The sequence below is a fragment of the Ornithorhynchus anatinus genome, chromosome 8 (genome assembly GCF_004115215.2).
Source record: "Ornithorhynchus anatinus isolate Pmale09 chromosome 8, mOrnAna1.pri.v4, whole genome shotgun sequence".
NCBI classification, from domain to species: Eukaryota; Metazoa; Chordata; class Mammalia; order Monotremata; family Ornithorhynchidae; genus Ornithorhynchus; species Ornithorhynchus anatinus.
The window spans coordinates 21,725,498-21,753,142 of record NC_041735.1 but is presented as its reverse complement, the minus strand read 5'-3'; the positions used below and the strand labels follow the sequence as shown (position 1 = coordinate 21,753,142).

General features: G+C 46.0%; 1 long non-coding RNA gene across 1 annotated transcript; it reads left to right on the top strand.

Annotated features, from left to right (window-relative positions):
* Window positions 1-893: 893 nt before the first annotated feature.
* Window positions 894-27,645, top strand: LOC114813819. Its single transcript, XR_003761570.1, has 3 exons — window positions 894-1,487; window positions 26,304-26,392; window positions 27,616-27,645. It is a non-coding gene; the product is annotated as an uncharacterized LOC114813819 (long non-coding RNA).

Sequence of the window (27,645 nt, the reverse complement as noted above, 5' to 3'; positions counted from 1 at the left end):
GTCCTGTTTTTAAAAACCTCCCTCACCATGTCCTTTTGCCAAGGCCCAACCAGATAGCCAATCGATCAATCAATCAAAGGTATTTACCGAGCCCTTACTGTGTGCCGACCGCTGTAATAAGCATTTGGGAGAGTGTACAATACTACAGAGTGGGAAGACACCACCTCTTCAACCCACCCCGTGGGAAGTAAAGCTGGGGGAGGGCATGGGGGTTCAGCACTGGACCCGCCATTCTGCCCTCTCTGCACAGCTGCATTCCTCTTATTCCTATTTTAAGGGGCCTGCATTCTAATCCCACTTCTATCCCTTTCCTGCTTATGCGGCCCTGGGCAAGTCATTTAACTTCTCACTTCCCTCATCTGTGAAATGGGGATCGACTACCTCTGTGGGACAGGAGCTGTGTATGACCCGATCACCTTGTATCTACACACCAGTGCTTGTAAGCACTTAAAAGACAGCACTACTATGATAGAAAGGGGAACTTCCGCTCTTTAAAACTCCCTGGTCACTGGGGATTTTCACCCCTGTAGGGCCGGTCCCTCTCTCAGTCTGCCCCTTTAAAGGTGCTGCTTCTTGACAAACACTCTGGCGCAATCTAGGAGGAGAGAAGCCGGTCTCTGGGAATATAAAGGTTTGTTGGCTGAATAATCCTTTCCCTGAGATATGCCCCTAATGGATTTGTGTTGTCTCCCTTTGTGTGGCCCTTGCTCTTGAATTTGCACCTTTATTCACCCCTCCCTCAGCCCCACAGCACTTATGAACATATCTGTAATTTATTTATGTTAACATCCATCTCCCTCTCTAGACCGTAAGCTCACTGTGGGCAGGAAGCGTGTCTACCAACTCTGTTGAATTGTACTCTCCCGAGGGCTTAGAACAGTGCGCTGCACACAGAAAGGACTCAAATACAATTGACTGATCAAAAAGTACCGAATTCTTCAATCAATAGTTTCCATTCCAAAGAAGTCCTGCTGATCGACGATAAGAGGGTGTTGGCCAGAGAATGAGAAACTGCGAGTTCCGAGTATCTAAAAAGAAGAATGAATGTGTACAGTGACCCCGGCTATAAGATGTATTCATTAGCCAGTCATTGCTCACGGCCTCCAAAACTGGAAGGAGAAAGGCGCGATGACAGCCACAGAGAGGAAAGCGGAAAAGAGGTTTCCAAGTGCTGTTGATGTTTGTTGGAATACTTTATTTCCAGTGACTTAAAAGGAAAACTGAACATCGGGGTCCCTCTCTCGAGGAGGAGAAGGGATGAGAAGCCAGCAGTGTGCTGACCGCAATTAAGGAGATGCCCAGAAGTGTTTCAGCTGGTAATGTCCTGGGCAGGTCGACTCGTGTCTGTTTGTTTTAACTGTTTACTTTCCTCCCTGACAGTCCGGCGTGCCTGTGAAGTCAAAGACCACCCCCCACCAAGCCACTTCCTTTTCTTGAAAGCAAAAAAGGCCGGAAGAGTGAAAAAGAACCTCAACACAGCTGCATCGGTAAGGAGAGGGGCGTTTGCTAGCAATCGATCAATTGATCACTCATATTTACTGAGTGCCTACTGTGGGCACAGCATCGTACTCAGCTCTTGGGAGAGAACGATACTTAGCAGATACAATCCCGGCCCTTAAGGAGCTTGCAAACTAACAGGTGAGACAGGCACTAAAATAAATCCCAGGTGTGGGGGGAGCAACTGAATTTAGAGAGACGTAGCTAAGAGCTCTGGGAGTTGGAAGGGGGAGTGATGAGGTGATATAGAAATGTTGGAGTGATAGTAGGTGGTAAATAGAGTGGGGAGATGAGAGATCAATCAATCAATCAGTGGTATTTATTGAGTGCTTACTGGGTGCAGAACACTGTATTAAACACTTGAGAGAGAATAGTACAACAGAGTTGGTACAGTCCCTGCCCACTAAGAGCTTGCAGTCTAGAGGAGATGTGATTTCAGAAGAGTCGTGTATTTATATTATTTCATCTTTCTTATCATGTCTGTCACCAATCCTTCCCCACCTAATTTTTGCTAGCCCCAGGAAGGACAGGAATTCTCTCTCTCATCTAAGCATTTTTTTCTAGGGTGTAGAACACTGTTCTGCACCCAGAAAGCACTTAATAAATAATATGACTGCTATTCAGTAAACTAAATGCTAGCAAGAGTACAACAAAACTAACATACACTACCCTGAAGAGACCTTGCCCTAATCGGGGAGACAGGCAAAGAGGATTTGCAGAGAGTGAAAGCAGGAGGAAGAACAAGGAGGACTGAAGCAGGAAGCAATACGAGTCCATCAGGACAAAACTGCTGAGTGGGAATGGGATGGGGAGAAGCCTATCTTTCTCCTTTCATAGAGCTTCAACTAAAACCTCTTTGTGGATCACTCCCAAGTCTACCTCGCTAGCTCTGACTTCTTTCCTTCTCTGCAATCTCTTGGTTCTTCCCAGATACCTCTACATAGATGTCGTGCCTTGAGCTCAGTATCAGACAGAAACACTTGGCCATCGGCTTTAAGGCGCTCCGTCAGTTCTTTCAGTCCCACCTCACCTCACTCATCCATGATTCAGCCTGCACACTTCACTCCTCCAAGAGGCAATTTGCTCACTGTACCTCAACTTCGTCCATCTCGCCTGACCATCCCTTTTTCAAGCCTTCCCTCTAGCCTAGTCTAGACAGACCACTGCTCTACCCACCTTCCCACCTCTACTGAAATCACACCTCCTCCCAGAGGCCTTCTGTGCCTAACCATTATGGAAAGATTCATGATTTCTCCCCTCAAGGAGCCTGCAATCCAATGGGGAAGACAGAGGTTTCCTTTGCCATGAAGAGCTGAAAGGGCTGGGGGAAAGCGATCGCAGACATCACTTTGACATCCTCTTTTCTCCTTCCACTCCCTTCTGCGACACCCTGACTTGCTCCCTTTATTCATCCCCTCTATCAGCCCAATAGCACTTATGTCCATATCTGTAATTTATATATTTCTATTAATGTCTGTCTCCCCCTCGACGCAGGCAGGGAATATGTCTTCCAGCTCTGTTGTACTGTACACTCCTAAGCACTTAGTACAGTGCTCTGAACACAGTAGCGCTCAATAAATACGATAGACCGACTGACCTCCATTGACCTACATTTCTGCCCGCGCTGCAGAGTCGGGGTGAGAGGATGATGGTGTCCGTGATTGGTCTCTAGGGGAAGTCCAGCGGTTTTCATGACTCAGCCGGTGACCTAGATCTGACCCTTGGGCCAGAACGCATCAGCTGTTGGGCCAAATTTGGCCCCTCCCCTTGCCTCGGCTGCTTCGGGCCCTCCTACACGAGCACGCCTCCCCACCCGTTCCTTCGGGAGTTTCAGGTTTGGGGAGAGAAGCAGTGTTTCTTAGTGGAAAGAACAGGGGTCTTGGGAGTCAGAGGAGCTGGGTTCTAATCCCAGCTCTGCCATTTGCCTGCTGTGTGACCTTAACATTTGTTAAATGTGCCATTTGCCTGCTGTGTACACTTAACTTTTCTGTGCCTCAGTTTCCTCATCTGGCACATGGGGATTTAATACATGTTCTCCCTACTACTTAGATTGTGAAGCTCATGTGGGACAAGGACTGTGTCCAACTTGATTATCTTATATCTACCCCAGCACTTAGTATGGTGCTTAACAAATATTTTCATCATATTATAGTAAGCATTTAATAAATACCATTCATTAATTATTGTTATCATCATTACTATTAGATGAGGGAGGCAGAAGGAGGATTCTCCAAGTTCATCCTCTTCAATCCATCAATCATTTGTATCTATTGAGTGCTTACTATGTGCAGAGCACTCTACTAAACACCTGGGAGAGTACAACAGAATTAATGGACACTATCCTTGCCCATAACGAACTTAGTCTATAGGGTTGGACCTGAAAACAGGACCCCCAACCGCAGCCCCCAAACACCACTTACAAGAAACAGTCAGTAGTATTTATTGAGCACTTACTATGTGCAGAGCACTGTACTAAGCACTTGGGAAAGTACAATATAACAGTAAACAAATACACTCCCTGCCCACAGTAAGCTTACAGTCTAGAGGTAGAGAGAGACATTAAGAGAAATCAATAAATTGCAGATATGTACCTAAATGCTATGGGGCTGGGAGGGAGGATGAAGAAAGGGAGCAAGCAGCACAGAAGGGAGTGGGAGAAGAGGAATGGAGAGGTTAGTCAGGGAAGGCCTCTTGGAGGAGATGTGCCTTCAGGAAGGCTTTGAAGTGGGGAAGAGTCATCATCTGTCGGATATGAAGAGGGATGGCTTTCTGGGCCAGAGGCAGGAGGTGGGCGGAGAGATAGACGAGATGGAGGTACAGAGAGAAGGTTAGCATTAGAAGAGCGAAGTATGAGGGCTGGGTTGGAGTAAGAGAGCAGCAAGGTAGAATAGTGAAATGGAACACGGATCCATTCTACCACGGAAGTACAATAGTGAAATGGATCACCAAGCAGAAGCAAGCCAGAGACAGGACCATCCAGGCAACTATCAGAACTGAGGAGAGAGAGAAAGTATCCCCTCTACCCCCGGCTCCCAGCCCCAGCAGGGAGATGATCAGGGATACTTTTCCCAGAAGGCTAGCCCGTCCTCAGGCCTGCAATCATCAGGTCTTCAAGGATACCCTGGGATCGTCCACTGTCATTCCAAAGGGCCCAGCGGGGGAGGCTGAACTTCAGAGTCCACGCTGTGCTCCACACTACTAAAGCCCCCCAGTCATCCCTGTTATTGTAAGATTTCCAAGGGCTATTGTTTTCACCTTTCAACTTGGAGGGAAAGGCCAAAAAAAAATGTGGCCTAATGGAAGGAGCCCAGCCCTGGGAGTTTGAGGTTCTAATCTTGGCTCTGCCACTTATCTACTGTGTAACGTTGGGTAAGTCACAACTTTTCTGTGTCTCAGTTTCCCCATCTCCCTCCTACTTAGACTTGTGAGCCCCATGTGGGACAGGGACTGGGTCCAACCTGATTAAGTTGTCGCTAGCCCAGTGCTTAGAACAGTGCTTGGCCCATAGTAAGTACTTAATAAATGCCACTGTTAATCAGTTGTGAGCCCGACATGGGCAAACTCCAGCTCCAAGCCAGCAGAAGCCAAGTCAGGCTAAGCCGGTCCCACCGTAGCTCTGAACAGGAGCAGTTTCTTAGCAATCAACATCCATCTTGTCTAAGAGCCTGAGAGAGAGAGAGCTGATCCAGGGTAGGAAAGAGGGGTGGAGAAGCAGGAGGGAAGTCTCACAGTAATAATCATTGTGATATTTAAGAACCTACCGTGTGGCAGGTCAGACACCGTCCCTGTCCCACATTGGCTCACACAGTCTTAGGGGGAGAGAGAACATGTAGCCCCTCTAGACTGTAAGCTCACTCTGGGCAGAGAATGTGTCTATTTACTGTTGTATTGTACTTTCCCCACTGTTGCAAATGAGAGGAAACTGGGGCCCACAAAAATCAAATGATTTGCCACAGGTCAAACGGTAGAATTAGAACACAGGTCCTCTGACTATCAGCTCATTGTATAAGGGGAATGTGTCTGTTGTATGGTTATTATTGTACTCTCCCAAGATCTTAATACGGTGTTCTGCACAAAGTAAGTGTTCAATAAATACGAATGACTGAACCGACCGTGATCCCCAGGCTCCATGTCCTTTCCATTTAGCCACACTGCCTCCGAAGACTAGGCAGCCTTGGGAAGCTGGGGGGAAGCTGGGGGAAGGCTGGAAGAGGCAGATTGCCTCATGAATAGAGGGGGTTTTCACCAGCCTTCCTGCCTTTCCTTTCCAAACTTCCCTAGGATGACTCTCTCTGCCCACTTCCTGGGGCTGTTTGTGGAGTTTTCAATAGGGGACGATGTAACCAGCTCAAATCAGGTGCTAAAGTTCAAAGTCAGAATTTGTGAGATTTTACTGAATTTCCAAGTGCTGATCGGTCAAGATGTGTCTGGTGTCCATAAGCACCAGATTTAGTCATCGGATCAGGCATTAGCTTGACTTTACAATAGAGTCCATCAAATCAGTCTAGAAGGGGAGACAGACATTAATATGAATAAATAAATTATAGATACATACAAGAGTGTTAAATGAATCACCTTGAGCCTACTAGCTACTGGAGCCCAATTATTTGGGTTTAAGCGACAAACCACACTGTGAGATACATTTAACAAAGAATTACACCTGCAGGTGGATATTCACGACAGCTCAGGCAACTAGCTAAAACCTAAGAGCTTGCTATGCAGATTTGACTGTTCAGTTTCAATCACAGATCATCTCATTAAGGAAAGCGAAGGTTTGCAGCAGTAAATGCTTCTGAAATGATCTAGGGCTGGCTTGGATGATTTTTCTTGTCATCTGAGTCACTGTAACCCAATTCATTTTTGCCCCAGTTGGGAAGACTATACATTTCTTATTCTTTCTCCATTTCGGTTTTAATAATAAATATAATAATGGTATGTGTTAGGTGCTTACTCTGTGCCAAGCGCGGTCCTTTCTCTAATTTCCTCGCGGTGTTTTCTCTGCCACAGTCCCCTGGCCCTGTGCTCTTATGTATTTCTCTCTGCCAGTTTCTTGCCCTTGTGTGTGTGTCATGTTTGTCTGTGCCTGTGTCCCTGTGTGGTCCATCCCGCTTGAAAGTCCCTGTGTCAAGTACGATTGGGTATCTGTGAAATTCTCTGCAAGGGGGAGATTCATTCATGCATTCAATCGTATTTACTGAGCACTTACTGTGTGCAGAGCCCTGGGTTTGGGAGAGTACAAAATAACAATAAACAGACACATTCCCTGCCCACGATGAATTTACAGTCTAACAATAACATTAATTATGGTATTTGTTAAGTGCTTACTATGTGTCAAGCACTGTTCTAAGCGCTGGGGTAGATATAAAGTAATCAGGTTGTCCCACGTGGGGGTCCCACTCTTAACTCCCATTTTGCATTCATTCATTCAATAGTATTTATTGAGCGCTTATTATGCGCAGAGCACAGTACTAAGAGCTTGGAACGTACAATTCGGCAACAGATAGAGACAATCCCTGCCCAATGACGGGCTCACAGTCTAAGCGGGGGAGACGGGCAGCAGAACAAAACAGAACAAAACAAGACAACGTTATCACGATAAATAGAATCAAGGGGATGTATACCTCGTTAACAAAATAAATAGGGTAATAAATAATATATACAAACGAGCACAGTGCTGAGGGGGAGGGGAAGGGGGAGGAGCATTCATTCATTCCATAGTATTTAATGAGCACTTACTATGTGCAGAGCATTGTACTAAGCGCTTGGAATGTACAATTTGGCAACAGATAGAGACAATCCCTGCCCAGTGACGGGCTTACAGTCTAATCAGGGGGGACAGGCGGACAAAACCAACATAATCAGGATAATTAGAATCAAGGCGATGTACACCTCATTAACACAATAAATAGGGTAATAAAAATATATACAAATGAGCACAGTGCTGAGGGGAGGGGAAGGGAGAGGGGGAAGAGCAGAGGGAAAGGGGGCTTAGCTGAGGGGAGGTGAAGGGGGGAAGGGGGAGGGAGCAGAGGGAAAAGGGGAAGCTCAGTCCAGGGGGTGGGGTGGGGAGGGGAGGGGGAGCAGAGGGAACTGAGACCCAGAGAAGTTAAGTGGCTTGCCCCAGGTCACACAGCAGTGGCAGAGTGGGGATTAGAACCCACCTCCTCTGAATCCCAAGCCCGGGCTCTTTCCCCTAAGCCACGGGGATGAGGCTAGAGGTGAGGCGAAGGATGGACATGAGGTAGAGGGGAGAGGTGTGTGTAAAAGTTTTGCAATTTCTTTCGCAGCAAACGGCAGAATCGCAAAGTTGTGACGGTTTGGGAGCAGGGCAGGCCTGGACCCAACCAGATTGGGGGAAGCTACCACAGCTCCTCCTGCAGCCCCCGACGACAAACTGCAGAGTGAAGGTCCCAGGCCCTCAGCCCACAGGGCCAAGAGGGGACGATTTTCTGGCTCCTTCTTTGGACCGTTCGGTCGAATGACTTATAGGCCCCTTGGTGACACTAAGAAAACGGGACGAATGCCTCGGCAGGGCATTTTTCCCGGCTCCCCCACATGTCTGCTGTGTGACCTTAGGCTAGTCGCTTCACTTCTCTGGACCTCAGTTACCTCATCTGTAAAATGGGGACTAAGACCGGGAGCCTCATCGAATTGTACTTTCCAAGCGCTTAGTACTGTTGTCTGCACCCAGTAGGCACTCAATAAGTGCGATTGAATAAATGAATGAATATGGGACAGGGACTGTAGCCAACCTAAGTTTGTACCTACCTCAGTGTTTAGTACAGTGCCTGACACATAGTAAGCACTTGACAAATACCAATAAAACCAGACACCCCCTTCTTGCCACATTTTTTATTTTTTCGGAGGAAGAATGATGTGGAATATGAAGAATCGTGGAAATGAACCAGATAGAGGAACAGATGTCCAGAGAGGAAAGATCCCAATCACACCATGAGAAACGATAGGAATATAATCTAGGGTAGCATTTTCCTAGAAACCGGTTCAGTCGAAAGAGTTTCCCAGAAGAGCAGAATAACAATAATAATAATAATGGTATTATTTTAGGACTTACTTTGAGCCAGCGACTGTATTTAGTGCTGGGGTGGTTACAAGCAAATCAAGTTGGACACAGCCCCCGTTCCGTACGGGGTTCACAGTCTCAATCCTCGTTTTACAGATAAGGTAACTGAGGCACAGAGAAATGAAGTGACTTGCCCAAGGCCACACAGCAGACATGCAACGGAGCCGCGATTAGAACCCATGACCTTCAGATTCCCAGGCCCGTACTTTATCCACTCTGCTGTGCTGCTTCTACATATTCTACCCAAACTCCTTAGTTGTGAGTCTTTCTGGAGTTCCCGTCTACACTGGAAACAAACTAATACAAGGTAATAAGGTCGGACACGGTCCACGTCCTATAGGGATTCACAGTCTTAATCTCCATTTTACGTATGAGGTAACTGAGGCTCAGAGAAGTTACTCGACTTGCCCATGGTCACACAGCAGACAAGCAAAAGAGCCAAGGTTAGAACCCAGGTCCCTCTAACTAGGCCAATCTGCTTCCCTATTATAAAGAGCAATAATAACTAGAAGCGGGTAAAGCCAGACCAAGAAAGAGAGGGAGGAAGAGAGAGAATCGAGAAGAAAGGAGAGAGAGAAAGAGAGGAACAAAGAGAGAAAAGAGAAAGAAGGAGGAGAAAAGAGAGGAAGAGAGAAAGGAGAGAAAGAGTGAGATAGAGAGAAAGAGAGGAAAGGAGAGAGGAGAAAGCAGAGAGAGAGAAAGAGAAAAGAAAGGTGATTAAGATAGAGAAGAGAGGAAGAGGGAGAGAAAGAGAGAGGGAGGGAGGGGGAGAGAGAGAGAGAGAGAGAAAGAGAGCCCTAAACAGCACCAGCTGCTACCAATAACCAAGGCCCAGGCCCAGGACCAGCCACAAAACCGAAGGGAAATCTTTCATGGGTACACAGCACGGAAGGAGCCGTTAATCACTCGTGAGTCTCTTGAGCCACACCCAAACCCACACAAGCAGTTAGCACTGTCACTTGGGTCAGTAACTTTCTACCCACAAAGTTTTAAGGATTAAAACAAAAGATATCGGGCCCACTGCCTCTCCTCCCTCTACCTGTTATCCCAAAACGATTCTCAGCCAAAGGTTAAAGAAAGGGGGAAAAAAAAATCTGTGGGCGGGATCCTGGGATCTGCCTCAATCCTAAATCGTGGCAGTGGGCAGAGTGACCGGCCCCTGGAATGGACTCCCTGAGGACTTCCTCTACACCGTAAGTTTACTGTGGGCAGGGAACGTGTCTACCAACTGTTATATTGTACTTTCCCAGGTGCTTAGGCCAGTGTTCTGCACACTGCGGGTGCTCAATAAATATCACTGATTGATTGCAGTAGGGAAAGACAGAGTGTTTCTCCTATGTATAGTATTTCTCAGCAGTGCTCTATGAAGTCAGACCAACAGTCATAGGAGCAGGGAACGTATCTACTAACTCTGTTATATTGTCAAATTGTAGTCGGCCGAGTGCTTGGTGCAGTGCTCTGCACATAGTGAGCGCTAAATACATTTGATTGACCGAGAAGTCTGGGAAGCTTTTGGGAGTTTGGATTTCCTTGGCTATAAAAGGCACGGGCCTTTTCTGTAAAATTGGGTGGCTACCGGACGGTGCTGGGATGGTGCCCCCTGGCCCGTTGGACCAGTGGGTGGTCTAGTCAAGAGACTCTATCCTAAGCCATGATCCCGGTATGTGGTCCCTTTAGTAATGGTTTCCTAGTGATCTAGTCCTGTCACCCAGCGGGTCAGTGGCTACAGACGTTTAGCCCCTCTAGGCCGAGGGATAGGCCGTTGTGAGCAAAGACAGTGTCTACCAAGTCTCATATTGTACTCTCCGAAGCGCTCAGTATGGTGCTTCGCATGCAGTAAGAGCTCAGTAGATACCACTGTTTGATAAGCAGCATGGAGGAAGGAAGAAAGCCTCACCGAAGGGCAGGGACGAGGACTGTAAGTGCACTGTGGGCAGGGAATGTGTCTGTTGTTACGCTGTATTCTCCCAAGTGCTTAGTACAGTACTCTGCACCCAGTAAGCACTCAATAAATACATTTGACTGACTGGCAAGGAGGGCACCCAACACTCAGCTGAGAGAGGTGCCCGACTGCGGCTGCCAAGGGACGGTGCCTTCAGCTTTTTTTGTTGTTGTTAAATGGTATTTGTTAAGCGCTTACTGTGCGTCAGGCACTGTTCTAAATGCTGAGGTAAATATAAGATAATCAGATTGGACACAGTCCATGTCCCCCATGGGGCTCTCAGTCTTAATCCCCATTTTATAGATGAGGTAAATGAGGCCCAAAGTGAAGTGACTTCCTGAGGTCACACAGCGGACAAGTGGCAGAGCTAGGACTAGAACCCCGGTCTTTCAGGCTTCCAGGCCCACGCTCTATCCACTAGGCCACGCCGATTCTCAAGATTGTCTTCAAAATGAGGGTGAGAGAGCTGGTGGAGGGCCTAGGGAGACCATCAGGAGTGCCATGCTACTCCAATCCGGGGCAAACCCTCTCCAGGCACCTCCGCCCCTACTGCAATTCTGCCATACTTAGGGGTCCTTAGGGACAGGAAGGGAGCTCCAAGCATGGGATTTGGGCTGCAGAAGGATTTTGTTCTATGATGATAATAAATAATAAGGGATTTTTTAAATACTTCCTGCAGGCCAAGCACTTCAGGAGGCACTGGAGTCAATTCAGGATCATCAGGTCAGACCCAATCCCTGTCCCACATGGGGCTCATAGTCTAAGGGAGAATGAATACAGGTATTTAATCCCTATTTCACAGGTGAGAAAATTGAGGCCCAGAGATGTTGTAGCTGGCCTCCTTGCCTCTGGCCTTTCTCCTTTCCAATCCATACTTCACCCTGCTTCCAAAATCATCTTTCTAAAATTTCGCTCACCCAACGTATTTCCACTCCTCAAAAAAGGGTTACTCACTCCTTTCCACATCAAGCAGAAACTCCTAACCATCAGCTTTAAGTCATTCAATTCACTCTCCCCTTCCTATCTATCCCATCTGTTTTCCAGTTACACCCCTGCTCACACTTTTGTTTCCTCCCAAGCTCCCCTTCTCACTGGGCCTCCTTCTCGTCTCTCCGACTGCCGATCCTCGGCCCACACATTTCTCCCTACCTGGAGCTTCCTCCCCGCCTTCAAATCTGGCAAGTCACTGCTTTCCCCACCTTCAGAGCCCTCCTAGCATCATAGAGAAGCGGCATGGCATAATGGATAGAGCACAATCCTGGGAGTCAGATGGTCATGGGTTCTAATCCTGACTCTGCCACTAATCTGCTATGTGACCTTGGGCAAGGCACTTAACTTCTCTGAGCCTCAGTTACCTCATCTGTAAAATGGGGGTTGAGACTGTGAGCCTCACGTGGGATAAGTGACTGTGTCCCACCTGATTTGCTCATATCCACCCCAGCACTTAGTGCCTGGCATATAGTAAGCGCTTAACCAATACCATTATTTTGATTATTAAAATGCCTTCCTCCCTTAATTTCTCTTCTTCCAAGATTATATCCCCCACAACTGCCACCTCAGTATTTCTGTGCTACCTGAACAATTATTGGCTCACAACTTTCCATAGCGTTTTAAATTATTTCAGTGTCTGTCTCTCCCTTTAAATTATAAGTTCCTTGAAAGGATTATGTCTACTACCTTTATTATATTCTCCAAGCACTTAGTACAAATACTTTCCTTCTTTTAATTGTATTTGTTAAGCGACTGCTGGGTGCCAGGCACAGTTCTCTGGGGAAAATTCAAGCTAAATCAGGTTGGACACCATCCACTGGGCTCCCGGTCTTAATCTCCATTTTACAGATGAGAAAACTGGGGCACAGGGGAGTGCTCAAGGTCACATAGCAGACAATTACCGGAGCCCGGGTTTAGAACCCAGGTCCTTCCGAGAGTATATGTTGTATATTCTCAATAAGTACAATTGATTGAGTGAGTGATTGATGGAGAGGTGTCTAAGTGTTGCAGTGTGATAGGCTCCGTTGATGGGATGGCGCTCGCTAACTGCTGACTCTATGAACCTCAGATTCTGCCCTGCCTTCACGGATTAGTGTAAAATGGAGGAGGCTTGGAAGGTCCAAAGTTAGTTTGATGAGGCAGTTGGGAGAGTCAGAGGAAGTCAGAGGAGAGAGGCAGAACCAGAGGTTAGTTTGGAAGAGTGAACAGTGAGGCCTCAAAGGAAGGATTGAACAATCTGGAATGAATCTTGGGGAAAGAGTATGACTTCGACAGCAGTTGAAGGAGAAACAGGTGTTTTGCTTTTTGAGTGATGCAGCATTTTCTAATTTAATAAAAAGAACTTGGGAAGAGAAATGAGATCTTGGCTGTGGTCTTTGAGGTCCTCAGGACAAAGAGGTGGGAGAAACTGTGTGTGTCCTGGCTATTGTAAAGCCCACCAATAAATAAAATTAAGGTTTGCCACTGTTTCTAGTGATTTTCAACCACACGATCTGAAATGTCTCCTTCATAGACTGACGGCTTTAGTAAATCTCTTGCATGCAAAAATGTAGACTATGGAGCCGGTTGTCCAGACTAATGGGGAGCCAAAGCTAATCCAGATCATATAAAGTCATGGATAATTGGGTTTGAATTTCATGAACAAGCAGGCTCTCTGCATACAGTAAGTGCTCAATAAATATGATCGATTGTTTGAAGGCAACGTGGCCTTGTGGAAAGAGAATGGGGCCGGAAGTCAGGAGACCTGGGTTCTAATTCCAGTCCTGTCACTGACCTGCTGTGTGACCTTGGGCAGTTCATTTGAGCTTTCTGTGCTACAGTTTCCTCATCTGTGAAATGGTGGTAAGAGACCTATATTTCTCTTAATGTCTGTCTCCCGCTCTAGACTGTAAGCATATTGTGAGCAGGGAATGTGCCTGTTATATTGTTATAATGTACTCTCCCAAGCACTTAGTACAGTGCTCCGCACACATTAAGCACTCAATAAATACGATTGACTGACAGTCGATTGGCTACCCTGCTACCCCTTCCCCTTAGATCGTGATCCTCCTGTGTGGCAAGGATCGGGTCCGATCTGGTTAGCTTGTAACTACCTGAGTGCTTAGCATAGTGTTGGTTACATGGTAAGCTCTTACCGTCAACCACAATTATTATCATAAATTGCACTGTACTATCATAGATTGTGAGCCACTCAAGGGACAGGATCTGTGTCTAATTCCTACCTGTATTCTCTTTTCCCAGTGCTCAGCACAGTGCTCTGTAGCCAGTAAGCGCTTGATGAACTAACTTTCCCAACCTCTTCCCTATTCATTCATCACCCCACACTCTCTCCAAAACAGACCAAGAAAACGTTTAATCTTTCCCTTGTTTTTTTTTCCCCCTTCCAAATCCTGGTTATTTTACAGTGCAGTATTTATTCCCAACATTTCCTCTGAATCTGCAGAAAGTATTTGAATGCCCGAGTCTAAGACATTGGATGTGAATTCAATGTGATATTTCTAAGTTTTAAATATTTCTCCTTGTTTCCACTGAACTTGGAGCATTTTCGGAATTCCTGCCAGGACTACTGAAACAACCTGACTGAAACAGCATTTACTGTTCTGTGATTTGATTATGGGCGCTCAGCTATTCTAAGAACACCTTGCCCTTTCCCGGTAGTCTTTTGGCACTTATTTTCTGCTGGAGATGTATGTTTGGGGGTAATCTGTGGTTGTTGGATACAATCCTTTCTATTCTTTGAAATACCATTTTTCTAGGCCTGCTCTAAGCATGGTGTAATCTTTTTTTTGTACTTCTCAGTTGCTTGCGGGCATAGAGCTGTTATCTCCCTGGTGCTACTCCCAGACACTGGCAAGAGTTTGGTCACGGAGAGTGAGCTAAATGCCGGGGAAATTGATCACTGGGGGTTTAAACCTTCCCAGTCTGCTGATCCTCCTGTTCCTCCTAATAGAGAATCGGGGGTCTCAATCAGCAGTCGTTTGACCCACCCTCCGCTCCTGCAGAAACGGGGAGCTTGGCTCACAGAAAGAGAGAAGCAGCATGGCCTAGTGAATAGAGCACGGGCCTGGTAGTCAGAAGGACCTGGGTTCGTTCATTCATTCAGTGGTATTTATTGAGCGCTTACTGTCTGCAGAGCACTGTACTAACCACTTGAAAGAGTACAGTACAACAATTAACAGACGCATTCCCTGCCCCCAGTGAGCTTTCAGTCTAGAGAGGGGAGACAGACATTAATATAAATAAAAAGTGCTGTGGGGCTGGGAAGGGGGATGAACAAAGGGAACGTGACAGGGTGACGCAGAAGGGAGTGGGAGAAGAGGAAAGGGGGGCTTAGCCAGGGAAGGCCTCTTGGAGGAGATGTGCCCTCAGTAAGTCCTATGAGTGGAGGGGAGAGTAACTGTCTAATCCTGGCTCCGCAATATGACTCCTGTGTGACCTTGGACAATTCACTTCACTTCTCTGTGTTTCAGCTGCCTCATCTGAAAAATGGGGACAGAGACTGTGAGGCCCCTGTGGGACGGGGACTGTGTCCAACCTGATTAGTTTGTATCTACCACAGCACTTAGTGCAGTGCATGGCACATAGTAAGTGCTTAACAAGTTCCATTAAAAAAGAAACAAGATCAATTTGCCCCTCCTGCAGAAGGCGGGGCTAATTCTAGGGACACTGAAGGCCAGACACTGGGGCCGTCATTAGGATTCTAGACTGTAAACTCGTTATAACAGGGAATGCGCCTGTTATATTGTTGGGTTGTGCTCTCCCAAGGGCTCAGTACAGTGCTCTGCACACATTAAGTGCTCAGTAAATACAGCTGACTGACTGACAGGGGCACATGTTGGCCAACCGGAACTGAGCGGCTTCTAGAGGTTTCGTTGCCTTGGCCGTCCTTTCTCTCTAGCTCCAGCCCAGGAAGCCTCTCGGTGGCAGGGAGGAGAGCGGAATGGCAGAAATTCTATCCTCGGATGGGTGGTGGAGCCAGGATTGGACCCCAGGTCCTTCTGTGCCCAGGCCCCTGTGGTCTATCCACTAGGCAACACTGCCAATCTACCAACACCTTTCATTCATTCATTCAATAGTATTTATTGAGCGCTTACTATGTGCAGAGCACTGTACTAAGCGCTTGGGATGAACAAGTCGGCAACACCTCACAGGAGGACCTACACAGTGCCATCCTGGGCCAAGGCAGTGGTCCTTCTAGGCTGTAAACTCATTGTGGGCAGGGAATGGGTCTGTTTATTGTTATATTGTAATTCCCCAAGTGCTTAGTACAGTGCTCTGAACATAAGTGCTCAAAAAAATGTGAATGAATGAATGTCTGCTGTGTGACTGTGGGTGAGTCTCTTCACCTCCCTGGGCCTCATTTTTTTTTAATGCTTTAAGCACTTACTATATACTAGGCGCTGTACTAAATGCTGGGGTAGATAGAAGCTAATCAGGTTGGACTCAGTCCCAGTCCCATATAGGGCTCCCAGTCTTAATCCTCATTTTGTAGATGATGTAACCGAGGCACAGAAAAGTTAAGTGACTTGCCCAGGGTCACACAGCAGGCAAGTGGCAGAGTCAGAATTAGAACCCAGGTCCTTCTGACTCCAAGGCCCGTGTTCTATCCACCAGGCCTCACTGTTTCTCAAACTGAAAATTAAGGAGAATAACTGCTGCCCCTCCCTGCCTCTCAGGGTTGCTGTGAGGAAAAAATGAGATATTAACAATAATAATGATGCACTTGCTAAGCGCTTACTCTGTGCAGGGAGCAAGGGTAAATAGAATATAAGAAGATTGGACCCAGTGCCTGTCCAACATAAGACTCACAGTCTAGGGATGAGGGAGAATGAGTATTGTAGTCCCATTTTACAGATGAGGAAACTGAGGCTCAGTTAAGTGATTTGCCTAAGATCACCCAGCAGGCAAATGGAAGACTGAGAATTAGAACCCAGGTCTCCTGACCTCCAGATTGTGCTCTTTCCACTAGGCCACCCTGTGTCTCAATCCAGAAAGGGATGTTACAGTATTCAAATCCCGGCTCCACCACTGGCCCGATGGGAAGCCTTGAGCAAATCGCTCATCCTCTCTGGGCCTCAGTTTCTTCATTTATCAAATGGGGATGTTTGAGGGAAGATAGAAGAAGAAAATATCTTAGCTAATGAGAAAATGCTTAAGGGATATAAAAGATGTTCTACAGATTCAAAGTACTACCTTAAAGAGCTGTGAAGCAGTGAGTAACAAGGGGTTAAACACCAACAGAAAATAAACCCTCTCATATCAGAGCCCTCCCCAGCAGCCCGTCAGACTGCCTACAATTCTAATCTTCCTAAAGTGGCAATACTTGAATCAGTTTTAACCACCCTGAACAGCCTTTGAACTAACAAATTCCTTTCTGGCACCTGCTTTAGTTTGAAGGATTGCCAGGATTACCTTCCTGACTTCTGTGGATCAGTCTCCGCTCTGCTATCCAATATTTCATCATGCATCGCAGCGAAATGTATATTTCTCTTTAAAGAGCTCCCCCAGAATAATATTTTTTTTTATTAGCATGACAGTGAGGCTGGTGGTTGCCTTGGTAACCTGCCCCTTGCGAGAGAAGCGGAGCTTTGTGAACGTTTTAAATCTGGCTGTTTTCCCCTATCCTCTCTCTCTCTCTCTGAACTTATTTCTATTACGGCATTATCGTCTGAGATTGGGTATCATTGATCTAACCGATGTCCCGACTCTTAGAAGGGGCTTGGGACTCTTGATAAATTTTTGCGAGAGAAATCTCCCCGGCAAATTCTGTGACTCTGAACACAGGGGAAATCAGAGAACGGAGGTTTGTGTCTGTTTCTGTCCGCATCAGGAATTAGAGGCTACTTCTGGATTTCAGGGTCTTAGTGGAGCTCTGGGAGAAGGAGCACAACCACTGGATCTCTCGTTCTGACACCACCCCAAGTTCCCCCAGAGCTGCCTGGTTTCTACCACTATCGCACCAAACACTAGTCCGGGAAAAACACGTCGGTGGCTAACAGACTGCTATATTTATTGTAATTATAATAATATCTGTTGGACGCTTTCAAATGGTATTTGTTCAGCGCTTACTATATGCCAACCACTGTATTAAACAGATGGGGTGGATACAAGATAATCAAGTTCCACTCTAAGCAGAAGGGAGAGCAGGTATTGAATCACCATTTTGAAAGATGAAGGAACTGAGGTGCAGAGAAATGATTTGCCCAAAGTCACACAGCACATAAGTGGTAGGGCTGGGATTAGAACTCAGAGCTCTGACTCTCAGGTCTGTGTTATTTCCAGTTGGGTCATGCTGCTTCTGTGTGCTAAGCACTGGCGTAGCTGCAGTATGATCAGATCAGAATCAATTCCTGTCCCACACGGGCTCGTAGTCTAAGTAGGAGAGAGGATAGATATTTAATCCTCCTTTTACGGAGGAAGAAAATGAGGCATAGAGAAAGTAAGTGACTTGTCCAAAATCCCACAACAGACAGCCTGGATTAAAACCCAGGTCTCCTAAATCCCCACAGTAATGGAAACTTCCATTAGGGTAAATAATGTTTAAAAAGTCCTCTGAGAGATGGGCCAGCGTCCAAAAAACTATAGGGGAAGAGATATACGATTGCTTCTCCACCCCCGACCCTTCCTGCTAAGTTTTAAGTTTCTATTGGGAAAGGGCAATGGTTGAGGAAGTTTTCCCAGGCCAACTCGATTTGCTTGTATCCATCCCAGAGCTTAGTACAGTGCCTGGCACATAATCGCTTAACCAATACCGTTATTATTATTATTAAAATATACATTAGGTGCTACAGGGTTCCTACAACTTTTGGGTGGAAAGTATCCTTTGTGACACTCTCACATTTACCATCCACAATGCCTAGTGTCATTTATGTTTCTTCTTTCCTTGTGTTTTGGTATTCATTCACTCATTCAATCAAATTTATTGAGCGCTTACTGTGTGAAGAGCACTGTCCAAAACCCCAGAGCCTCTACTTATAAGGTCTCCTCAGTTTCTACTGTGCTAGATGCTAAACTGGTCTCTCTTTTGTCACTGCCTCCCAGTTGTCAAAGGCTACTCCACATCAATCAATCAATCTCATCTTTATCGAGCCCCATCATTTGAGGTTTTGTTTATCGAGTTTAAAGCATTTCTTCTGCCGTCCCTAGGGTTTCCCCGTGGTTTATCCAATTATTTAGTCCGATCTCTGTTTGTAAATACCCATATATCTGTCTCTCCCATTAGAGTGTAATTCCTTATGGGCAGGGAATGGATCGCTGGCTTACTTTGTAATGCCCCGAGGGTCTTGGTTCAGGGCATTTCACAGGTACTCAGTAAATTCTACTCTCAGTAGTATCGTATTGGTATTTATTAAGCACCTCCTGGGTGCAAAGCACCATACTAAGCACCGGAAAAGGAAGAGCAGAATGAAGAGACATTTTCCCTTCCTACAAGGAGTTTATACTCTAATAGGGGAAACAGGCGTGAAGATATTTACAAATCGATTGGTTGGCACAAATAATGGAATACAGAGATAACTCACAAGGGTGGGAAATGGGAATAAATAAATACAGAAGTGCCAGAGAAGGCTGGTGAGATGAAACAACTTGGGATCACTCAATTGATCGATCAGTGGTATTTACTGAGTCCTGACCATGAGCAGAGCATTGAACTCTTGGGATTTGGGGAATTAATTAGAGAAGGTGATCCTGGGAGGGGTGGGATTTTCAAAAGACTTTGAACATGAGAAGCAGTGTGGACTCCTGGATAGAGCATGGGCCTGAGATTCTTCTGTGTGACCTTGAGTGAGTCATCTAACTTATCTGTGCCTTAGTTCCCTCATCTGGAAAATGTGGATTTAAGACTGTAAACCCAGTGTGGGACGTGGACCCTGTCCAATATGATTAGCTAGGACTTAACAAATACCGTAATCATTATTATTATCTCAGCATTTAGTACAGTACCTGCCACATAGTAAGTGTTTAATAAATGCCACCAAAAAAATGGGAAGAACTGTGGTCTGTAAGATTTGGGGAGGGAGAGAGTTCTTCGGGCAGAAAACGTGTCTGCTAATTCTGTTGAATTGTCCTCTCCCGAGCATTTATTAGAGTGATCTGCACATAGTAAGCACTCAATTAAATATCACTGATTGATTATACTCTCCCAAGTGCTTAGTAGAGTGCTCTGCACATAATAAATGATCAATACTTATTGATCACAAAGCAGCGTGGCTCAGTGGAAAGGGCTTTGGAGTCAGAGGTCATGGGTTCGAATCCCGGCTCGGCCACTTGCCAGCTGTGTGACTGTGGGCAAGTCACTTCACTTCTCGGTGCTTCAGTTACCTCCTCTGTAAAATGGGGATGAAGACTGTGAGCCCCACGTGGGACAACCTGATTCCCCTGTGTCTACCCCAGCGCTTAGAACAGTGCTCGGCACATAGTAAGCGCTTAACAAATACCAACATTATTAATAAATACGATTGATTGGGCCAGGAGGAGATTTCAGTTCCCATCATTCTGTAACCGCTGGAGAGACTTACTTTTGCTCTTCCCCCTTCATGCCTCTCCCAGTAAAGGTGCAGTGGGACATGCATTGGTCTGGGTTCCTGTCCAAAGTCCCAAGCTGAAAACTGAGTAGCTGACATTAAAGATGTTCTTCTGAGTTGTACTAGTGTATTGGACTCCCCTGAATCTGGGGAGAAACGTACCAGGGAATTGGAAATTCCCCTCCTCCTAGACATCGTGAGATCCGGCCCCTTCTGGCAAAAACTTCCACGGTGGGAAATGGGAGGTCGGACCCCAGGGGTGAGGAGAAAGGAAGGATCGTCCATGTAGGTTGGCCCATTTAAGCTTCTTGTGGTCAGTGGACTTGTCTACCAACTCTATTGGATTGTACTCTCCCAAGAGCTTAGTACAGTGCTCTCTGCACAAAGTAAGTGCTCAATTAATACCACTGATGGCGTGACATTATCATCTCATTCTACTGTGGGAAGGGAACGTGTCCACCAACTCTATTATACTGTACTCTCCCAAGCGTTTAGTACAGCTCCACCTCTAGACTGTAAGCTTGTTTTGGGCAGGGAATGTGTCTGTTTATTGTTATACTCTCCCAAGCACTTAGTACAGTGCTTTGCACAGAGTAGTGCTCCATAGAAATGATTGAATGAATGAATGGATGAACAGTAAATGCCCAAAACTATAGCGTGGCTCAGTGGCAAGAGCCCAGGCTTAGAAGTCAGAGGTCATGGGTTCTAATCCTGGCTCTGCCACCTGTCAGCTGTGTGATTTTGGGCAAGTCACTTCACTTCTCAGTGCCTCAGTTACCTCCTCTGTAAAATGAGGATTCAGACTGTGAGCCTCACGTGGGACAACCTGATTACCCTGTAACTACCCCAGTGCTTAGAACAGTGCTTGGCACATAGTAAACGCTAAACAAATACCAACATTATTATTATTATTACCACTGATTGATTGACATTATCATTTCATGCCATAGTGGGTAGGGAACATGTTTACCAACTCTGTTATATTATACTCTCCTAAGCGCTTAGTACAGTGCTCTCTGCTCTCAATCCATATCACCAATTGAGCGTTATTACCATGTCATCCCATTATGGGCAGGGAACGTGTCTACCAACTCCCTTAGACTGTACTCTCCCAAGCTCTGGGTACAGTGTCCTGCACACAATAAGTGCTCAATAAATTTGACTGACTGATCGATTGCTGCTTTAGAGGGAATTAGAGGCTGAGAATGCATCGAAGCCTTTGCTCTGTGCATCGTCTCGAACAGTGGGTTAGACTGGAGACATTCAGCAATTGGTTGGGAGGTTTTTTTCCAATCAATCAGAGATGGGGCGGGGGGAAGCAATAGATAGTTCTGTATTTTGAGAACAGTTGAAAGTCTTAACTGAAGGGAGAACTCCTCAGTATAAAAGGTAGAAGACCCTGGTTTAAAGAAGGAGGATTTGGAAAATAAGACCGGCATAGAATAATAAATGTGCCTTTAGATAAGGGCCCATTATGTGCCAGACCCTGCCCTAAGCACTGGGGTAGATTCGCTATGAACAATCGTCCCACGTGGGCTCACAGGTCCAAGTGGGAGGGGGAACAGGGACTCGGTCCTGACGGTAGTTGGACCTGGAGGCAGAGGGATGGACAAGATGACCTTTGGAGAGTATTTCCAAGCCTGGGAAAACTCTCCCATCCGTTGCCCTTCCTCAGTAAAAACTCAGCAGAAAGGGTCGGGGGTGGAGAAGCGATCGTATATCTCTCTCCCTATAGGTTCTTGGATTCCGGCCCATCTCCCCAAGTACTTTATAAATGTTATTTACCCAAATGGAAGTTTCCATTACTGTGGGGATTTTAATTTAATCTGATGTGCACAAACTATTAATTCCAAGACAACCTCTTTTTGTTAAATGCCAGCTCTCCAAAATAAATAAAGAAAAATGCTGCTGGAAAGCAGTGGTAAATTGATTCCTTTTTCTCAACAGTAGATGCTCTTTCCCCTCAGCTGACGTCACGGCTGGTTACCGGTTGTCATGGCAATGCCATTTCTGGGCTCTGAAAAACTATTAGATGATGTTGATTTTGCAGCGTCCTTCTAAATAGGAGAATAATAATAACCAACGGTATTGTTTTTCTGTTGATGAAGTGCACTCCGCTCTGTGAAAATGAGAGGAGTAGGACTGAGTCTCTGAAAAATGTGGGATTGGGTTGTTGACTTTGCGGTGGGTTTGGTGTGTAGGTAGTACGGCAACTTGGTGACCAAACTGCATTTTCTTTCCAGACCTGGAGCTGGTATAGCAAAGAGCCATCTCAACCCTTTTCTATTTTCCCTGATGTCTATCATTAAGCTCAACTGTCAACTAACTAATGGAAAATTGAGCACCAGCTACAGATGTCTGTCAGTTCTGGAAACATTGCGTTTTGGGAAGGTACAGAACAGAGAGAACAGGAGAGTTCCAGCTCCCTAGATGGGTCAAGACGCCCCAGCTGAATTGTTTTTTGTTGGGTTTTTTTAGTGGTAATTGTGAAACGCTTACTGTGTGCCGAACATTGTACTCAGCGCTGGGGAAGATACAACATCATCAGGACCATGGGGCTCACAGTCTAAGTAGGAGGGAGAACAGGTATTGAATCCCCATTTGGCAGGAGAAGGAACTGAGTCACAGAGGAGTGAAGTGACTTGCCCAGGTCACACAGCAGGCAAAGGGTGGAGCTGGGATTCGCACCCAGGTCCTCTGACTCCCAGGCCTGTGCTCTTTTCACTAGGCCATGCTGCTTCATTGTTCTGATCATAAACTGTGCTTCGGAGTGGAGACATAATCATTCATTCGTTCATTCAGTCGTATTTATTGAGCGCTTACTATGTGCAGAGCACTGGACTAAGCACTTGGAATGTACAATTCAGCAACAGATAGAGACAATCCCTGCCCAACAACGGGCTCACAGTCTAAACGGGGGAGACAGACAATGAAACAAAACAAAACAAGTAATCTGGCGTCACTATCATCGAGATACTTAGAATCATAGATACATACACATCATTAACAAAATAAATAGAGTTGTAGTTAAGGTGGGACAGAGACCTAGTCCCAGTTTGTGTATATCTACCCCAGTGGCACATAGTAAGCTATTCAATAATAATAATAATAATAAAGTTGGTATTTGTTAAGCACTTACTATGTGCAGAGCACTGTTCTAAGCGCTGGGGTAGATACAGGGAATGAGGTTGTCCCCCGTGAGGCTCACAGTCTTCATCCCCATTTTACAGATGAGGGAACTGAGGCACAGAGAAGTTAAGTGGCTTGCCCACAGTCACACAGCTGACAAGTGGCAGAGCTGGGATTCGAACCCATGACCTCTGACTCCCAAGCCCGTGCTCTTTCCATTGAGCCAAGTAGTAATAATAATAGCAATAAAATAAATCGATCAATCAGCGGTATTTGAGGGCTTACTGCATGTACAGCACTGTACTAAGCTCTTGAGAGAGTGCAATACAATGGAGTTGTTAAATACGATAATAATAATCATAATTATGGTATTTGTTAAGCACTTACTATGTGTCAAGCACTCTTCTAAGTGTTGGGAGGGTACAAGGTAATCAGGTTGCCCCACGAGGGGCTCACAGTCGTAATCCCCATTTTACAGATGAGGGAATTGAGGCACAGAGAAGTTAAGTGATTTGCCTAAAGTCACACAGCTGACAAGTGACAGAGCCGGGATTAGAACCCATGACCTCTGATTCCCAAGCCCGTGGTCTTTCCACTGAGCCACGCTGCTTCTCTGCCCTGCCCTCAATGAGCTGATAATCTAATGAAAAAATAATGGTATTCGTTAAGCGTTTACTATTTGCCAAGCACTGTTCTAAGCACTGGACATCAGGCAATCAGTGATCCTGCTTAGGGAATCGGCCCGGCCTAGTGGCAAAAGCACAAGCTTGAGAGTCGGAGGTGGCTTCTTTTCCCGGCTCCACCACTTGTGTGCTGTGTGATCTTGGGCGAGTCACTTCACTTCTCTGGGCCTCAGTTTCTCATCTGTAAAATGGGGATTAAGACTGTGAGCTCCATGTGGGTTAGGAACTGTGGTGTCCAACCTGATTACCTTGTATCTACCCCAGCCCTTAGAACAGTGCTGTGCACATAGTAAGTGTTTAACATTACCATAGTTATTGTTATTATTTTTATCTTTAATCAAGCAATAGTAGTGGGTGCTTACTATGTGCAGAGTAAGGAATCAGTTGCATTTATTGAGTGCTTACTGTGTGCAGGGCACTGTACTAAGCGCTTGGGAGAGTGCAGCAAAACAATGTAACAGACATATTCCCTGCCCACAGTGAGCTTACAGTCTAGAGGGGGAGACAGATGTTAATATAAATAAATAAATTGTGGATATGTCCGTAAGCGGTGTGGGGCTAGGTGACGCAGAAGGGAGTGGGAAAGGAAGAAGTGAGGGCTTAGTCAGGAAAGGCCACGTGGAGGAAACGTGCCTTCAAGAAGGCTTTAAAGGTGGGGAGAGTCACCGTCTGTCAGATATGAGGAGAGGAGGCGTTACAGGCCAGAGGCAGGACGTGGCCGAGAGATCGGTGGCAAAATCGTCAAGATGGAGGTACAGTGCCTAGGTTGGCATTAGAGGGGCCAAGTGTGCAGGCTGGGTTGTAGCGCTGTATTAAGCACTTGGAAAAGTACAATACACGAGTATTGTAATCCATAGTCCATGCCCACAAGGAAATTACAGTCTAGAGCTGGCCAGCCCCACGGGGAAACGTAGCTATGGTGGAAATTTTAGGTGGGAATTCCACCATTTGCTAGAGAGGATACGATAAGACTAGCTTCTTATTAGTGAAGCGGCTTAGTGCATAGATCACGGGTCTGGGAATCAGAAGAGCTGGGTTCTAATACTCTCTCTCCCACTTGTCTGCTGTGAGACCTTGGTCAACTCATTAAACCTATCAGTACCTTACTTACCTCAGCTGTAAAATGGGGATTAAGACCACGAGGCCCCGAGGGTGAGGGATTTTGTCCCACTCGGTTAGGTTGTTTCTACTCTAGCACTTAGTACAGTGTCCGGCACACGGTAAGCACTTTAATGCCACAACTATTATTTTTGGCATCACGGAGGCTGAAAACCAACCGACCTCTAGACCGTAAGCTTCTTGTGAGTAGGGAGTGTGTCTGCCAACCCTGCTGTGTTGAACTCTCCCAAACACCTAGTATAGCTCCTTGCACCCGGTAAGCGTTCAATAAGTACTATTAATTTGAATCGACCCAGTGACTGCAGATCACTGAACCTCCTAAGAGATTGAGCCTTCCAGCGCTCCTAGCTCTCAATCCGGGGGCTTCTTAGGAAAAGAGAACCAGTAGAAAGAATAAATGATGATGTATCTGGGAGAATGAACGACACGAATCATCCCAGTAAGAAACTGATAAAATATGAATAAATCCCAGTTTGGGCCTAAATAGGGAAGGAAATGCTGTCACCTTTTGGTGAAGAGTAGAATGGCATGGCATTTGGGCTGGTTTACCGATTTCTGAATTTTTTTCCGGGAGACAGTGACAGAGAGTTTCCATCCACTAAGTGTTTTCGTTGGTTCCCATAAATATGTGATTTGGGGAGCTGGGCATTTTGTTTAGGTAATTTTAGAAGACCGTCAAATAAGCAGTAAGGATAATATGTATAAAAAGAGGGTAGAAAGACCCTCAAATCTTTTGAAATGTAGTGTTGAAGCAGGCTTTTGCGAATCCCATGGGCTGCCCGAAAAACAAACAAATGGAATTTGGAGCAGATTAAACCGAAGTGGTCCTTGGAAGGCCAAATGACTCGATTTAGATTAGCATGTTTTGGACACATAATCAGAAGGATTAATTCTCTGGAGTAGATATTAATGCTAGGAAAAGTCCAGGGAAAACATGGAAGAGGCAGACCGGCTGCAAGATAACAACGATAATGGAAGAACCATTAGAAAGCTTATGGATTATGGCAGAGGACAGGACGTTCCGGAGAAAGTATTTCCATGGAGTCGCTAGGAATCGGAAGTGACTCGATGGCACTTAATAATGATGATGATGATAATAGGTATAAATCTTTATCCCCCACCAAGGAAACATTGACGTGACATATTGTGGTTTCCCTCACTCCCAGGGGAGATAAGGTCAAGGATTTGCCGTGCACAACAGTGAAGTAGGTCAAGTTAAGTCTCTTGCGCTTGCTTGTACTGTTCCATTGCTCAGCAGACCCAAAATGACCCGATCTCAAAGCCAAAACAAAGCAGACACAATCCAGTAATTGTTGTCACTTTTATTGATCATTCACCAGGTGCAGTGGACTGGATGCTACAAACTGTGAATCTGGCAAAAGGGAAGTCCGCCAAAGCCGACGTCTCTATCATCCAGGACAAAGCTCAGGTACACGAATGACAGACAATTATTCTCCCCTCCTTGAAACCCTAATTGAAGGCACATCTCCTCCAACAGGTCTTCCCTGACTAAACCCTCTTTTCCTTTTCTTCACCTCCCTTCTGCATCACTCTGACTCGCTCCCTTTATTCATCCGCCCTCACAGCCCGGCAGCACTTATGTACATATCTGTCATTTGTTTATATTAATGTCTGTCTCCCCCCTCTAGCCCGTAAGCTTGTGGTGGGCTGGGAATGTGTCTCATATTGCTGTATTGTACTCTCCCAAGCACTTAGTACAGCGCTCTGCACACAGTAAGCGTTCAGTAAATACGATTGACTGGCTGACGAGGACTAGGTGGCCCAGACTAAATAGAGTGAAAGCAGTGCAGGCAAAAAGAGAAGCAGTGTGACCTAGCATGGGCCTGGAAGTCAGAGGACCCAGGTTCCAATTCCAATTCTGCCGCTTATCTGCTGAATGACCTCGGTTTCTCTGGACCTCAGTTTTCTCCTCTGCAAAATAGGGATTCAGTAATACCTTTTCTTCCTCTTACAGTGTACCGAGCACTCGGGAGGTCATATTATATCTACATTACAATTATAATAATGGTAATTAAGTGCTTACTATGTGCCAAGTACTGTATGTGCTGGAGAAGATAGAATACTGGTAGAATAATATTATTTTTGGTTTTTTCATGGAATTGGTTATGCACCTACAGTGTGCTAAGTACTGTATTACGTGCTGGATTTACTCTGTGTCAAGCATTGAACTTAATGGCCGGGGGGATACAGTATAAGCAGATTGGACACAGTCCCTGTCCCACAGGCAGCTCACAAGTCTAAGGAGGGAGGAGACGCAGTTCCTATCTGCAATTCCCCTCCATGTAAGACAGACCACCACTCTCCCCATCCTCAAAGCCCTATTGAAATCACATTTCCTCCAAGAGGCCCTCCCAATTAAACCCTCTTTCCCCTTACCCCTTTCTGCCTTCTGTTACATTTATGCACTTGCATCTGTGCCCTTCAAATCAATTAATTTGTTTATATTAATGTCTGTCTCTCCCCCTAGACCATAAGCTCCTTGTGGGCGAGGACTATGTAATAATAATAATAATAATGTTGGTATTTGTTAAGCGCTTATTAGGTGCCGAGCACTGTTCCAAGTGCTGGCGTAGACACAGGGGAATCGGGTTGTCCCACGAGGGGCTCACAGTCTTAATCCCCATTTTACAGATGAGGTAACTGAGGCACCGAGAAGTTAAG